We start from the raw sequence: 15,661 nt of genomic DNA, 5'->3' as shown, positions 1-15,661 counted from the left end.
CAAAATCTCCCTAAAAAAATCAGTGTCGACCCAGACCGAGGTAGAACAGAAGCAGGTAGCTGCCCAGGTATCTGGCTGTAGAGAATGCTGGAGCCTGGCACTTGAGACGCAGGGTAGTGGGGGCAACTCTTGTATAAGGTGTGAGCAGGTTGACTATCTGCTTAATATGGTGGCCAGACTGAAGGATAAGTTTGCTAGCCTTAGAAATGTAAGGAAATGTAGGAAAGAGATGAACCAGAGGAGGAAGGAGATGGACCAAAGGAGGAAAGAGGTGAATCAGAAGAGGAAAGAGCTGAATCGGAGTAAGCAGGCTCTGCAGGCTCCCCCAGCAGAGGCTGGTTATTCAAAAAGCAGAGGTGAATGGACGCAGGTTCCTCTCAAAAGACGCAAAGTTAAACCTCCTTGCCTCCCCTCACCTTCCCCGCTGCTCTTGGAAAACAGATATGGAGCACTGGAGACTGAGGGTGAGGTGGTCCTGATGCCGGAGGGGTTCTACCTGAGGCTAAGCAGCCTAAGGTTAAACAGCCTAAGGCAAAGCAGCCTAAGGTCAAACAGTCTTCCGCTGGCATCAGGACCTGTTCCCACAAAAAAAAAGAGGAGGGTAATTGTTATTGGTGATTCCCTTCTGAGGGGAATGGAGGGCCCTATATGTCGGCCTGACCCATCTCATAGGGAACTCTGTTGTCTGTCAGGAGCCCAAGTTAATGATGTTACCAGTAGGCTGCCTAGACTGGTGCAGCCCTCTGACTACTACCCTTTACTAGTTATGCAGTTAGGGAATGATGATGTTGCAACCAGAACTCCCAGGGCTATCAAAGATGACTTCAGGGCCCTGGGAGACCTGGTTGAGGGGTCAGGGGCACAAATAATTTTTTCATCAATACCCTTAACTGCAGGAGGGAATACAGTAAGGAACAGGTCAGCAGCTATAGTTAACAAGTGGCTTAGAGGCTGGTGCAGTCAAAAGAATTTTGGTTTTTTTGATATTGGGAAACTTTCTACTGCACCAGGCCAGCTGGCAACAGATAGAGTACATCTGTCCCAGAGTGTGGAAGAATGGTTAAGAGCAAAAGGAGTAGAAGACTGTGTTGCATTTGCAGATAAAAATATAAGGCGACACAGGACCCAGTGGATATGACAAGCATATGAACCGTTGCAATAAGCAAAGACGCTGAGCAAGGACTTTTGTCCCTGAAATAGTCTGGACTTGTTCAAAAACAGGATACATCTGTTGGCCTGTCTGAGCAAGGAACCAGGACGTGCAACCGCAGGAGGTGGGGTTGTCCCAGAGAAGGGGAAAGATCACTGTATATGAGAACGGACTGTCCCCCAAAGGTAAAAAGATCCTGGGAAGGGAATTGGCCGGTCTCATCAACAGGGCTTTAAACTAGTTTCGAAGGGGGAAGGGGCTGAAAATAGTCCTCTCAGACAAGAGTCTGGGGGCGACAAGCTAGAGTCGGAGGTGAAACCAGCAGCCCAGCTGAAGTGCATGTACACTAATGCACGAAGCATGGGCAACAAACAAGAGGAGCTGGAAGCCTTGTTGCAGCAGGAAAATGATGATGTAGTTGCCATCACAGAGACGTGGTGGGACGACTCACATGACTGGAGCACTGCAATTGACGGTTACAAGCTCTTCAGGAGAGACAAGCGAGGAAGAAGGGGTGGAGGGGTGGCCCTTTACATCAGGAAGGCACTAGATGCCATTGAGATGGAGATTAGGGACGATCGGGTTGAATGCTTGTGGATAAGAATTAGAGGGAAGACCAGCAGGGCAGACACCCTGGTTGGAGTCTGTTATAGACCACCCAACCAGGAGGAAGATGTTGACGAAGCATTCTATAGGCAGCTTAGGGCTGTCTCAAGATCTCCGGACCTTGTTCTCATGGGCAACTTCAACCTGCCTGACATCTGCTGGGATCTCAACACGGCAGAGAGGAGACAGTCTAGAAGGTTCTTAGAATGCATGGAGGACAGCTTCTTATCCCAGGTGCTGCGAGAGCCTACCAGGGGCAAGGCTATGCTTGACCTCCTCTTCACCAACAGGGAAGGACTGGTGGGTGATGTGGTGGTTGGAGGGTGTTTGGGGTCCAGTGACCACGAGATAATTGAATTCTCGGTTTTTGGTCAAGCCAAGAGGGGCGGCAAGAAGACCTCCACTCTGGACTTCCGGAGGGCAGACTTTGGGTTACTCAAGGAACTAATTCAGAGGGTTCCTTGGGATAAAGCCCTTAAAAACAAAGGGGTCCAGGAGAGCTGGACCTACTTCAATGAAGAATTGTTGAAGGCTCAGGGACAGGCTGTGCCAATGTGCCAGAAGATGAGCCGCCGGGGCAGACGGCCAGCCTGGATGGTTCATGAACTTTTAATGGAACTGAGGGAAAAAAAGAGGGTGTATCACCTTTGGAAGAGAGGGGAGGCAACCCACAGAATGTTTAAGGATGTTGCTAGGTGTTGTAGGAAGAGAATTAGGGAGGCAAAAGCACACTTGGAGCTGTGGCCGGTTGACATTGCCCCCTTAAGAAAGGGAATATGGTGGACGGAAGTTGGTAAACGGAAGGATTAGTCTAAACTAATTTCATTGGGAGAGTGGGAGGAAGCACCTTCGGAACTGGGAGTGAACTGGACATTTCCACGACTTTTCTGTCAGTCTTGCTTCCGCCTTTTCTTCGTGCAGCATCTCTGTCTCTGTGCTGGGCTTTCTGCCAAGGCCTCGGCCTTGAAGACAGATAAAGGCCGGTATATTAACTCCCTTCCAATTAAACAAACTGCTTCTAACCTTTTTTTCCTCTCTTTTCTTCCTCTTTCTATCCCATTCTGGGGAAAGGGGGGGAAGAGAGGGGAGAGCAGAGGTGGGGGACCCCTCTGCCGAGGGGGGTCACTCTCATTTCTGTGTTGCTCTGTTGTATATCTTTGTATATATTGTAGATATTGTAAATTTGTAAATATTCCCCTGCATTCCCTACATTGCTTTGTAAATATAGCTCCACTGCTTTGCTAATTCAGCTTGTGAGTTTTTTTTTCCTTTGCCTTCAATTTTTTTTTCCCTTTTACTTCACATGGGGGAGGGAAGAGGCTTCTTGGCCTTACCCCTTCCAAACCCACCACAGGAGCTTAAACTGGCCTCTACTGTGAAGGACAACAAAAAGTCCTTCTATAAATACATTAATAGTAAGAGGAAGGGAAAGGACAACCTCCACTCCTTGGTGGATACGGAGGGGAACATTGTAACAAAGGATGAGGAAAAGGCAGAGATACTTAACACCTTCTTTGCCTCAATTTCTACTAGAAGGACAGAACGTCTTCCAGACAGCTGGCCTGCAGAGCGGGCAGAAGGAGCCAGGGGGCTGCACAGTTTCCCTATGTTCCATGAGGAGGTGGTTGGAACTCTCCTCAGCAGCTTGGATCCCCACAAGTCCATGGGACCAGATGGGGTCCATCCTAGGGTGCTGAGAGAGCTGGCAGATGAGCTGGCCAAGCCACTCTCCATAATTTTCCAGCAGTCCTGGCTCACTGGCGAGGTCCCAGAGGACTGGAAGCTGGCCAACATGGTGCCCATCCACAAGAAGGGCCGGTTGGATGAGCCAGGGAATTATAGGCCTGTCAGCCTGACCTCAGTGCCAGGCAAGATCATGGGACAGGTCATCCTGAGTGCAATCACACAGCACTTGCAGGATGGCCAAGGGATCAGGCCTAGCCAGCATGGATTTAGGAAGGGCAGGTCCTGCCTGACCAACCTGATCTCCTTCTATGATCAGGTGACCCGCCTGGTGGATGTGGGGAGGCCTGTTGATGTAGTCTACCTGGACCTCAGGAAGGCCTTTGACACCGTCCCCCATAGCAAACTGCTGGCCAAGCTGTCAGCCCATGGCTTGGACGGGAGCACACTGCGATGGGTTAGGAACTGGCTGGAGGGCCGAGCCCAGAGAGTGGTGGTGAATGGTGCCACATCCAGCTGGCGGCCAGTCACTAGTGGTGTGCCCCAAGGATCAGTGCTGGGCCCTGTGCTCTTTAACATCTTTATTGATGATCTGGATGAGGGCATTGAGTCCATCATCAGTAAATTTGCTGACGACACCAAGCTGGGGGCAAGAGTTGATCTGCTGGAGGGTAGAGAGGCTCTGCAGAGGGACCTCGACAGGCTGGACAGATGGGCAGAGGCCAACGGCATGGGATTTAACACATCCAAGTGCCGGGTTCTGTACATTGGCCACAACAACCCCATGCAGTGCTACAGGCTGGGGTCAGAGTGGCTGGAGAGCAGCCAGGCAGAGAGGGACCTGGGGGTACTGGTCGATGGTAGGCTGAACATTAGCCTGCAGTGTGCCCAGGCAGCCAAGAGGGCCAATGGCATCCTGGCCTGCATCAGGAACAGTGTGGCCAGGAGGAGCAGGGAGGTCATTCTGCCCCTGTACACTGCACTGGTTAGGCCACACCTCGAGTACTGTGTCCAGTTCTGGGCCCCTCAGTTTAGGAAGGATGTTGACTTGCTGGAGTGTGTCCAGAGAAGAGCAACAAAGTTGGTGAGGGGTTTGGAACACAAGCCCTGTGAGGAGAGGCTGAGGGAGCTGGGGCTGCTTAGCGTGGAGAAGAGGAGACTCAGGGGTGACCTTATCACTCTCTACAACTACCTGAAGGGAGGTTGTAGACAGGCGGATGATGGTCTCTTCTCCCAGGCACCCAGTACCAGAACAAGAGGACACAGTCTCAGGCTGCGCCAGGGGAGGTTCAGGTTGGATGTTAGGAAGAAGTTCTATACAGAAAGAGTGATTGCGCTATGGAATGGGTTGCCCGGGGAGGTGGTGGAGTCGCCGTCATTGAAGGTGTTCAGAAGGAGACTTGACAGGGTGCTTGGTGCCATGGGTTAGCTGTTTGGGTGGGTTGGATTGGTTGATGGGTTGGACACGATGATCTTGAAGGTCTCTTCCAACCTGGTTTGGTTTATTCTAATAAAGGTTTATCCTAATAAAGGGGATAGAGTTCCTGTTGTTAGAGAAAAGAATCTGTTAGGTAAAACTGTTTGGGTATTTTCACCCTCAGGAGAGGCTAAACCTGTCCGAGGGGTGGTTTCAGCTGAAGGTCCGGGTCACACTTATTGGGTAATGCAAGAGAATGGTGAAATTCAGTGTATTCCACAAAGTAATTTAACTTTAGCTGAAAGAGTTTAATTTCAAACTGTTGTGCAGCTACATCGCGTCCAAAGGAACAATCTACGAGGGCTCTACGGTGCACAAACCCTGAGAACCCTGAGAGCCCTGAGGCAACTAAGAGACCCTGAGAATCCCTGCTTTACTTTTCTTCGCTTCGTCGGCGAAGAGACAAACTGTTTTCCATTTTTCTCATTTCCTGATTTTCTTGGACTTTTTGAATCATCTACATCTGAGTATAGCCGGAATGGACTATGAACTTTACTTAGGAACTGTAAATATTGTTTTGCATTGGATGGACAGTATGAACAGCCAATGAAATTGTTTAGAAGGGGTGGACAAAAGATAATTCCAATGACCACTGCAGGAAAAGAAATGTGGTGGGTTTGAGAGAAGGGCTCAGCCTTCTCCCCCCCACAAAGAGGAAGAAAGAAGCCACAGCTAGCCAGCCAGAGAAGCAAAAGGGAAAAAAATTCTATATTTACAAGCAATTTTGGGGAATGCAGGATATATATACACAATTTACAGTATTTATAATATATACACAGAAATATATAGCAAGGTAAAAAAAGAAACAATAATACAGGAACGAAATTCCCTCCTCTGGAGAAGGCTTCCCCCCCTGTACCCCCTTCTCTCCCCTTTTTCCCCAAAGAGGGTTAGAAGGAGAGATAAAGAGCAGTTATTAACTAAATCAAAGTATATTAGTAGTCCTTAGTTGCTTATCTGTCCAAGGTCACTCTGGCTGGGAGCCCAGAAGCAGACGAGCTGGAAAGGGGAAAGGAAAGGAGCAAACTGAGGAAAGTCCCAGCTGCCCCTAAGCTTAAAACTGCATTTTTACCAATCCACCAATGAAATTAGTTTAGAATATCTGATTGTTTTTGTTAACATTCCAAAACATTCAGCCATAGTACCCCAGCACTGTCTCTTTTCCTAAAGGCACAGCCTCAAACAGTCACAAAGACCAAAAAAAATGTTCTCATTAAAGCATGTGGAATGAGGGAATGATTCTCCCTCCTACCCAGGCAGCAGGAGACAGGTAAGATTAAGTAAAAGTTCACTGCCAGACCAAATAAACACTTCCTCAAAGAGACTTTTGAGAGAAGAATTTTAAACAGGACTGGGATCAAACCTGAAATGCTTAACCAACTAAAGCCCAGGAGCCTGCCCAAGCACACTGCAACTGTGACAAATGCAAACAAATGTCAGAAGAAAATTCATCACCCAGCCTGGCAGCCTCTTGATTCTGAGTGCCCACTTACAGCCCTACATCAGCTCCATCATTTCCACTCCCATTTAGGTCAGGTCACATTCCCCAGGAATGTTTTCAGCTCCTCCAAAGACCTCCGAAGAATGGAGTTGTTGTGGCCAAAAAGTTTGATCCCACAGCACTCCTGTAAGCTTTAAAGATGCTCTGAGTAGCACCCCCCTACAATCTACTTGCTTTCACCATGTTCCCAACTCCATATCAGCATTGATTCACAGAATGGGTTGGGTTGGGAGGGACCTCAAAGATCATCCAGTTCCAACCCCCCTGCCATGGGCAGGGACACCTTCCACTAGACCAGGTTAATCAAAGCCTCATCAAAGCTGGCCTTGAGAATCTTCAGGGAGGGGGCATCCACAACCTCCCTGGGCAATCTATTCCAGTGTCTCCCCACCCTCACTGTAAAAGGTATCCTTCCTGATTATACAAGTGATTAAGTACTAATGCTGGGAAACTCAATGACTTGTGATGATGGTGGCTGAATCAAGTCCTGGAGCAGAAAATTAGCTTGCAATGCAAACACTTTTCTCTAGACTCGGTCCCTTGCTCTTCCTGGACTGCTGCTCCTTAACCTTAAGATCAAGCATACTGCTCACTCAGCTCCGTGGATAAAGCTCTGCAGAGTTTGTCACAGATTCACAGAATGGTTTGGGTTGGAAGGGACCTTAAAGATCACCCATAGGCTAAAACTACAACACAGTCCCAACCCCCCTGCCATGTGCATGGACACCCCACATTAGCCCAGGTTGCTCAAGGACTCATCTAAGCTGGCCTTTATTTAGAATAAACCTTTATTTAGAATAAACCAAACCAGGTTAGAAGAGACCTTCAAGATCATCGTGTCCAACCCATCAACCAATCCAACCCACCCAAACAGCTAACCCATGGCACCAAGTACCCCATCAAGTCTCCTCCTGAACACCTCCAGTAACGGCGACTCCACCACCTCCCTGGGCAGCTCATTCCAATGGGCAATCACTTTTCTGTATAGAACTTCTTCCTAACATCCAACCTGAACCTCCCCTGGCGCAGCCTGAGACTGTGTCCTCTTGTTCTGGTACTGGGTGCCTGGGAGAAGACACCATCATCCGCCTGCCTACAACCTCCCTTCAGGTGGTTGTAGAGAGTGATAAGGTCACCCCTGAGTCTCCTCTTCTCCAGGCAAAGCAATCCCAGCTCCCACAGTCTTTCCTCATAGGGCTTGTGTTCCAAACCCCTCACCAACTTCATTGCCCTTCTCTGGACACGATCCAGCAAGTCAACATCCTTCCTAAACTGAGGGGCCCAGAACTGGACACAGTACTCGAGGTGTGGCCTAACCAGTGCAGTGTACAGGGGGAGAATGACCTCCCTGCTCCTGCTGGCCACACTGTTCCTGGTGCAGGCCAGGATGCCATTGGCCCTCTTGGCTGCCTGGGCACACTGCAGGCTCATGTTCAGCCTACCATCAACCAGCACCCCCAGGTCCCTCTCTGCCTGGCTGCTCTCCAGCCACTCTGACCCCAGCCTGTAGCTCTGCATGGGGTTGTTGTGGCCAATGTACAGAACCCAGCACTTGGATGTGTTAAATCCCATGCCGTTGGCCTCTGCCCATCTGTCCAGCCTGTCGAGGTCCCTCTGCAGAGCCTCTCTACCCTCCAGCAGATCAACTCTTGCCCCCAGCTTGGTATCATCAGTAAATTTACTGATGATGGACTCAATGCCCTCATCCAGATCATCAATAAAGATGTTAAAGAGCACGGGGCACAGCATTGATCCCTGGGGCACACCACTACTGACTGGCCGCCAGCTGGATGTGGCACCATTCACCACCACTCTCTGGGCTCGGCCATCCAGCCAGTTCCTAACCCATCGCAGTGTGCTCCCGTCCAAGCCATAGGCTGACAGCTTGGCCAGCGGTTTGCTATTAGGGACGGTGTCAAAGGTCTTGCTGAGGTCCAGGTAGACTACATCAACAGGCCTCCCCACATCCACCAGGCGGGTCACCTGATCATAGAAGGAGATCAGGTTGGTCAGGCAGGACCTGCCCTTCCTAAATCCATGCTGGCTAGGCCTGATCCCTTGGCCATCCTGCAAGTGCTGTGTGATTGCACTCAGGATGACCTGTCCCATGATCTTGCCTGGCACTGAGGTCAGGCTGACAGGCCTATAATTCCCTGGCTCATCCAACCGGCCCTTCTTGTGGATGGGCACCATGTTGGCCAGCTTCCAGTCCTCTGGGACCTCGCCAGTGAGCCAGGACTGCTGGAAAATGATGGAGAGTGGCTTGGCCAGCTCATCTGCCAGCTCTCTGAGCACCCTAGGATGAATCCCATCTGGTACCATGGACTTGTGGGGATCCAAGCTGCTGAGGAGAGTTCCAACCACCTCCTCATGGAACATAGGGAAACTGCAGCTCCCTGGCTCCTTCTGCCAGCTCTGCAGGCCAGCTGTCAGGAAGACGTTCTGTCCTTTTAGTAAAAATTGAGGCAAAGAAGGTGTTAAGTATCTCTGCCTTTGCCTCATCCCTTGATACAAATATCAAATATCCCTTGAATACCTCCAGGGAGGGGGTATCCACAACCTGCCTGAGCAACCTGTTCCAGTGTCTCCCATCCTCACTTGAAAGAATTTCTTCCTGATCTCCAGTCTAAATCTGCCCTCCTCAAGCTTTAATCCATTCCCTCTCATTCTTCTGGGTTGCATCAAGAGAAGCGTGGCCAGCAGGGCAAGGGAGGTGATTCTCCCCCTCTACTCAGCTCTGGTGAGACCCCACCTGGAGTACTGTGTCCAGTTCTGGAGCCCCTATTACAAGAGGGATATGGAGGTGCTGGAACGTGTCCAGAGAAGGGCCACAAGGATGAGCAGAGGGCTGGAGCACCTCTCCTATGAGGACAGATTGAAGGAGTTGGGGCTGTTCAGTCTGCAGAAGAGAAGGCTCCAAGGTGACCTCATTGTGGCCTTCCAGTATCTGAAGGGGGCCTACAAGAAGGCTGGGGAGGGACTTCTCAGGATCTCAGGTAGTGATAGGACTAGGGGGAATGGAATGAAGCTGGGGGTGGGGAGATTCAGGCTGGAAATGAGGAGGAAGTTCTTCCCCATGAGAGTGGTGAAGCCCTGGAATGGGTTGTCCAGGGAGGTGGTCGAGGCCCCGTCCCTGGAGGTGTTTAAGCCCAGGCTGGATGAGGCTCTGGCCAGCCTGATCTAGTGTGGGGTGTCCCTGCCCATGGCAGGGGGGTTGGAACTAGATGATCCGTGTGGTCCCTTCCAACCCTGACTGATACTATGATACTATTTTAAAACGTCTCTCCCCAGTTCTCTTGTAGACCCCCTTCAGGTACTGAAAAGCTGCTATAAGTCTCCTTGGAGCTGTCTTTTCACATCCCACTTCTCAATTTCCACCTTCTGTGTAATGTTCCAACATGTGCTTTGTCTTTTTCTTCTAGTCACTGCCCTCACAGGGGAGCAGGTCCAGAGGATGCCATTAAGATGGTCAGAGGGTTGGAACACCTCCAGCAGCTCAGTGTCCTTCTACTGGAGGCACCAGAACTGGACACAGTAACATAGCATCTACAGAATCAAAAGCCACTGTGGGAACACACTGCCTGTCTGTCTGCCACTGGTTTGGAATGTGTCTCAGAGGAAGAGCAGGCATTCAACACAAGATGTGCTGTGAAGACTTTTCATGGCCACTCCTGGGACAAGATACCAACCTGCTGAGTGTGGGGACTGCCAGGACATCTTCAATACAAATGTGACACATTCATCTTAAAAGATAAGTCCTGAAAATCTGAAGGCTGAGCCTACTTGCTAGGACTGGCCTGTAAAATTGAGATAAAGAAAAGCAACCCTTTCATAAGGCTGCCCAGGGAGGTTGTGGGGTTCCCTCCCCCGGAGGCTTTCAAAACCAACCTGCATGCATTCCTGCACAGACCACCCTAAGTGATCCTGCTTTAGCAGGGGGGGTGGACTGGATGATCTCTCGAGGTCCCTTCCAACCTCTGATATACTGTGATAAGGTCACTCACTGTGTGTGTGCTCCCTTCCAGAGAAAAAAAACAGTTGAAAAGAGATAAAGAGACAGCTAAATAAAATAGATTGAGGATCCTCAGGTTTCTCTGTTCTTCTGCACCAAATCCATGCATATTAGCAAGAGAGGTTCTTGCTAAAAACCCAACCTGCTTCTTTCAGGATGCTCCAGCTATTGAAGCTAAAATGGCACCACAACAGGCACAGTCTGCATCGTGAAGCACAACTTAAAACAACAAATTAAAGTTGAAAAGACAAAGGAAAGGTCAGCACACTGCAGCAACCCCCCAGCTCGACTTTTAGGTAAGAGGCAAAAGAACCCCACAAAGACGCAGCAGCCCCTGCTCAGGGGCATTTAGAGACACACACTGACCCCGGACCAGGGCAGGGGGTCTCTTGCGTGGAAGGATGGGGATGCACTGATGCGGCCAGACGCCCTCATCCTCTTGCTCGGCGCCTGGGGATCGCCTGCAGCACACGCGCATACAGAGCCCAAAAAACAGGCGGCAGCCCTGAAGGGGAACTGGGAAGGGTCTGCCCGCACCCAGAGCGGGCGATCAGGGGGAGCCCACCCATCTCCCTGCCACAACGAGATGTATTACAGAAAGCACGCCCCGCCGCCTCCCTACGGCAGGGGCAGCTGCACGCCGAGGGGAGAGAGTCGAGGCCCACAGAGGACACTTGGCTGTGAGGGGAAAGGTAGCGGCCCGTGGCTGCGGGAGGCAGGAAAGCCGCGGTGGAGCCGCGGTGGAGCCGGGGCCGGCCCGGCCCCGCCCATATCTGCGCCCCGGCCCCGCCCATACCTGCGCCCCGGCCCCACCCATACCTGCGCCCCGGCCCCGCCCATACCTGCGCCCCGGCCCCGCGAGCCCGGCAGCCCGCGTAAGGCCCCTCCCGAAGGCGACTCACCGAGCAACCCTGCAGCCGACGCGGGCCGGGCCGCTCCTCACCGGGCACGTTGCGGGCGGCGGCCGGAAGCGCTGCCGGACCTAGCCCCGCCCTCCGCAGGCCCTCACAACGGTCGGGGTTGGCTACTGGCCAGGCACGGCGGAGGCGCGCGGGAAGTGACATCACTCGCACGCGACCGCTGTTGCCGGGCAACGCGGCCCGGCGCCGGCCCCGGGCGGACCACAGGACTGGGGTGGAAGCATAGAATTGTCAGGGCTGGAAGGGACCTCAAGGATCATCCAGTTCCAGCCCACCTGCATGGCCAAGGACACCTCACATTACATCATCAAACTCCAAGCATCAAACACCAGTGACGTGTTCAGGGCAGAATGAATTACTCTTGTCTTGGGTGACAGGTTGGACTTGATGATCTTTGAGGTCTTTTCCAACCTCATTGATTCTATGATTCTACTCACACAGTTGATTGGCAACACATACAAATCCTGGCTACTTACTGGCATGTAGAGGCCAAGCCCTGGGCTTATTTTTAAGCAGTTGGAGTTTCATGCAAATCTATGCAAAATAGAATCATGGAATTGTCAGGGTTGGAAGGGACCTCAAGGATCAGCCAGTTCCAGCCCCCCCTGCCATGGCCAGGGACACCTCACACTACAGCAGGTTGCTCACAGCCACATCCAGCCTAACTGCAAAAACCTCCAGGCATGAGGCTTCCACCACCTCCCTGGGCAACCTGTGCCAGGCTCTCACCACCCTCATGGGGAACAACTTCTTCCCAATATCCAATCTCAATCTCCCCACTTCTAGTTTTGTTCCATCCCCCCCAGTCCTATCACTCCCTGACACCCTCAAAAGTCCCTTCCCAGCTTTCTTGGAGCCCCCTTCTGATCCTGGAAGGCCACAATAAGGTCTCCTTGGAGCCTTCTCTTCTCTAGACTGAACAACCCCAACTCCCTCAGTCTGTCCTCGTAGCAGAGCAGCTCCAGCCCTCTGCTCATCCTCACGGTCCTTCTCTGGACACCTTCCAGCACCTCCAGATCCTTCCTGTAATTTGAGCTCCAGACACAGTGCTCCAGGTGGGGGTCTCACAACTGTAAGTAACAAAATTATGGCCAAGTATGTTATGAGCACATCTTTATTAAAGAAAAAAATAATAATCAAAGTTCAAAATGGACAACCAAAGCACCACACCAGAGTCTATACACGGAAATATGGTGGGTTTTTTTCAGATAATTTACCCTAATTTGAGCAGGAGAGGCAAGTTTCTGGCGGTGACGTCAGAAGTACACAGGGGAGCGGTCTTTGTCTTCTGCGTTGCTACCGCTAGATGGCGCCGGTTCCGCTTTTTTTCAGCGCGCCAGTCTCGGGTTCATGAAGTTTACCTTGGCCAAGCGACCAAATCTCGGGGCCAGAGCCTTCATCCAGGCGGGCTTCTGAAAAGGTCTCGATTTTGGACCAGTTGTGGTCTTTTTTGGTCGTAAGGTCTATTAAGAAACTTCTCCAATGAGCATTCCGGTCATTATAAGAGAGTTTTTTTCCCCTAACAATGACTTTCATAAGTGAAGGTTTCATCCAGGGGAAAACAAATCAGACAGCATCAGGGTTAACTCTGATAATGCACTTGAGGACAAAAGCCTCATCCCTGGAAGTTTTTGCAGACAGGCTGGATGTGACTGTGAACAACCTGCTGTAGTGTGAGGTGTCCCTGCCCATGGCAGGGGGGCTGGAACTGGCTGATCCTTGAGGTCCCTTCCAACTCTGACAATTCTGTGATTGTATGAAGAGCTGAACTCTGCAAGGTAAGAACAAGTCCTGTGGACACAATCCTGAGATACCTGCTCTAGGTGAATCTGCTTTAGCAAGGGGTTGGACTAGATGATCCCCAGAGGTCCCTTCCAACCCCTACCATTCTGTGATTGATTGGTGAGACACTGGAACAAGTTGCCCAGGGAGGTTCTGGATGCCCCCTGTCTGGAAGCTTTCAATGCCAGGTTAGATGTGTCCTTGAGCAACCTGGTCTAGTGGAAGATGCCTCTGGTCATGGCAGGGGGGTTGGAACTAGATGATCTTTAAGGTCCCTCCCAATACAACCCATTCTGTGAATCAATGCTGATACAGCTGGATGTGGCTGTGAGCAACCTGCTGCAGCATGAGATGTCCCTGCCCCTGGCAGGGGGGGGTGGAACTGGATGATCCTTGAGGTCCCTTCCAACTCTGACAATTCTGTTTCTATGAATCTCCTCTCAGGAGCTCTGTGGCAGCAGCGCGGGCTGCCTGCAGGGGCACAGCGTACCAGGACGTGTCTGCGCAGGGTGGACATGTCAGTGAAGGTCCTCTCGCAGGCTCGGCACTTGTAGGGCTTCTCGCTGGTGTGGATGCGCTGGTGGCGGTGGAGCTCACCCTGCTGGGTGAAGGTTTTCCCGCACTGCTCGCAGAAGTAGGGACGGGTCGCTGAACACACAAGGAACCAACCAAGAGTTAGAAGGCACGTTCTTCTGGCCTGTATTTCACAGGCTCATAAAGAGCTTTTCTCACTGAAATGAGTCCAAGATCATTCTGCCCTGTGCTCAGCAGGGCTCATGCCAGGATTCGGCGAGCTGAACATGAGCCATCAGTGTGCCCACGTGGCCAAGAAGGCAAATGGCATCCTGGCCTGCATCAGAAACAGTGAGGCCCCCAGGAGCAGAGAGGTCATTCTGCCCTGTACTCAGCACTGGTTAGGCCGCACCTTGAGTCCTGTGTCCAGTTCTGGGCTCCTCAATTTAAGAAGGACATTGAGACTCTTGAATGTGTCCAGAGAAGGGCAACAAAGCTGGGGAGAGGTCTGGAGCACAGCCCTGTGAGGAGAGGCTGAGGGAGCTGGGGTTGCTTAGCCTGGAGAAGAGGAGGCTCAGGGGAGACCTTCTTGCTCTCTACAACTCCCTGAAGGGAGGTTGTAGCCAGGTGGGGGTTGGTCTTCTCCCGGGCAACCAGCACCAGAACAAGAGGACACAGTCTCAAGCTGTGCCAGGGGAGGTTTAGGCTGGTGGTGAGGAGAAAGTTCTTCCCAGCAAGAGAGATTGGCCATTGGAATGTGCTGCCCAGGCAGGTGGTGGAGTCACCATCCCTAGAGGTGTTCAAAAAAGGATTGGATGTGGCACTTGAAGCCATGGTTTAGCTGTCAGGAGGTGTTGGGTGCTAGGTTGGACTGGATTGTTATAGATGACTCCTGGTAAAAGTTTTTGGTAACAGTTTTATTGGCACTAAAAGATCTTAAGATGGTAATAAAAGGCAATAAAAGCAATAAAACCAAGCAAAGCAACCGGTTGGGTGTAGACGACGGAGATTGGGAATCAATACGGCTGACCAATGTGATCGAGTATTGTTCCTTTATTGTTCCAGTGTTGCAGGCCGATGGTGCAGGCCTGAGGTGCAGGCCTACGGAGCAGGCCTGTAGTGCAAGTCTAGCACGGTAAAGTGTAGAAGAAACAGGAGACAGGAAAGGCAGAAGTGCGTAGCAAGGCAACTGCTACAACTTATATAAACTTGGAGTGCCCTGTTGGCATAGCTCCATTGGCTCCCTATGAGTGACCACACATTGCACTATTACAGATTATTGGTCCAACTACTAATGACACAACGAGGTTGTTGATGCAGGTGCAAGTCCTGTTGTCCCAAGATAACTGTCCATGTTTATAGCTACCAGTGTCTTGTTTTAGTTACATGCTGCAGGCACAGCACTGTTTTGCTCCACTGCTAGCTGACTCTGCATTTATGCTGAGCATGGCCTACCAGCATGTCAGGCTCTAGGCCTGCACTGCCAGATTGCTCACACTGCTCGTCGCTGGCATTGCCACAAATCCCCCTTTTTGTTTTTGTGAGCAATCTGGTCATGGGAGTTGTTCTCATCCCATACAAGATGCTACTGCAAACACAGAAGCAAACAAGGTAAAGCTAAGCTGTGTAGCAAAAGCAAGAGTTCTGTAGTGCAGCATGTCTAACAGACTGATGTAACCCATACAAGGCACAAAGCTTAAGTTGAACTAGTTACAATGCTCTACAGAGATGGCATAATACATGGTCAAAGATAAACATTGTAAAGAAGAACTTAGATCTTAACAGTTCCGATCTTTACATTTCATTCCTCTTATTGACAGAGAAGACTTGATTATGCCTGAATGCATTGCACACAGAGATTGAGGCACAAATGCAATCCTTAGCACTGTCTTTTGCGATCTGCTTTAGGATTATGTTGTATCTTTATTTTCTCTAGGATGGTCAAAAATCATGAATTGTTTAATGGTAGCAAGATTTCTTTAATCTGTAAAGGTAGATCTGGCCAGGCTCTAGCTTC

The 15,661-nt window shown here is 50.9% G+C and overlaps 1 protein-coding gene across 1 annotated transcript in view; it reads right to left on the bottom strand.

Annotated features, from left to right (window-relative positions):
• LOC137443486 (GDNF-inducible zinc finger protein 1-like) overlaps positions 1 to 11,371 on the bottom strand; it is a 49,666-nt gene extending 38,295 nt beyond the window's left edge. The window contains exon 1 of the mRNA XM_068143251.1: positions 11,332 to 11,371. The gene's annotated coding sequence lies outside the window, so the exon portion shown is untranslated. The remainder of the gene's footprint in view (positions 1 to 11,331) is intronic.
• Between the last annotated feature and the right edge of the window lie 4,290 nt (positions 11,372 to 15,661).

Source organism: Melanerpes formicivorus, unplaced genomic scaffold, assembly GCF_026170545.1.
Source record: "Melanerpes formicivorus ecotype bairdi unplaced genomic scaffold, bMelFor1.0.p_v2 SCAF_9, whole genome shotgun sequence".
Taxonomy (NCBI): Eukaryota; Metazoa; Chordata; class Aves; order Piciformes; family Picidae; genus Melanerpes; species Melanerpes formicivorus.
This window is presented reverse-complemented; position numbering and strand designations above follow the sequence as displayed.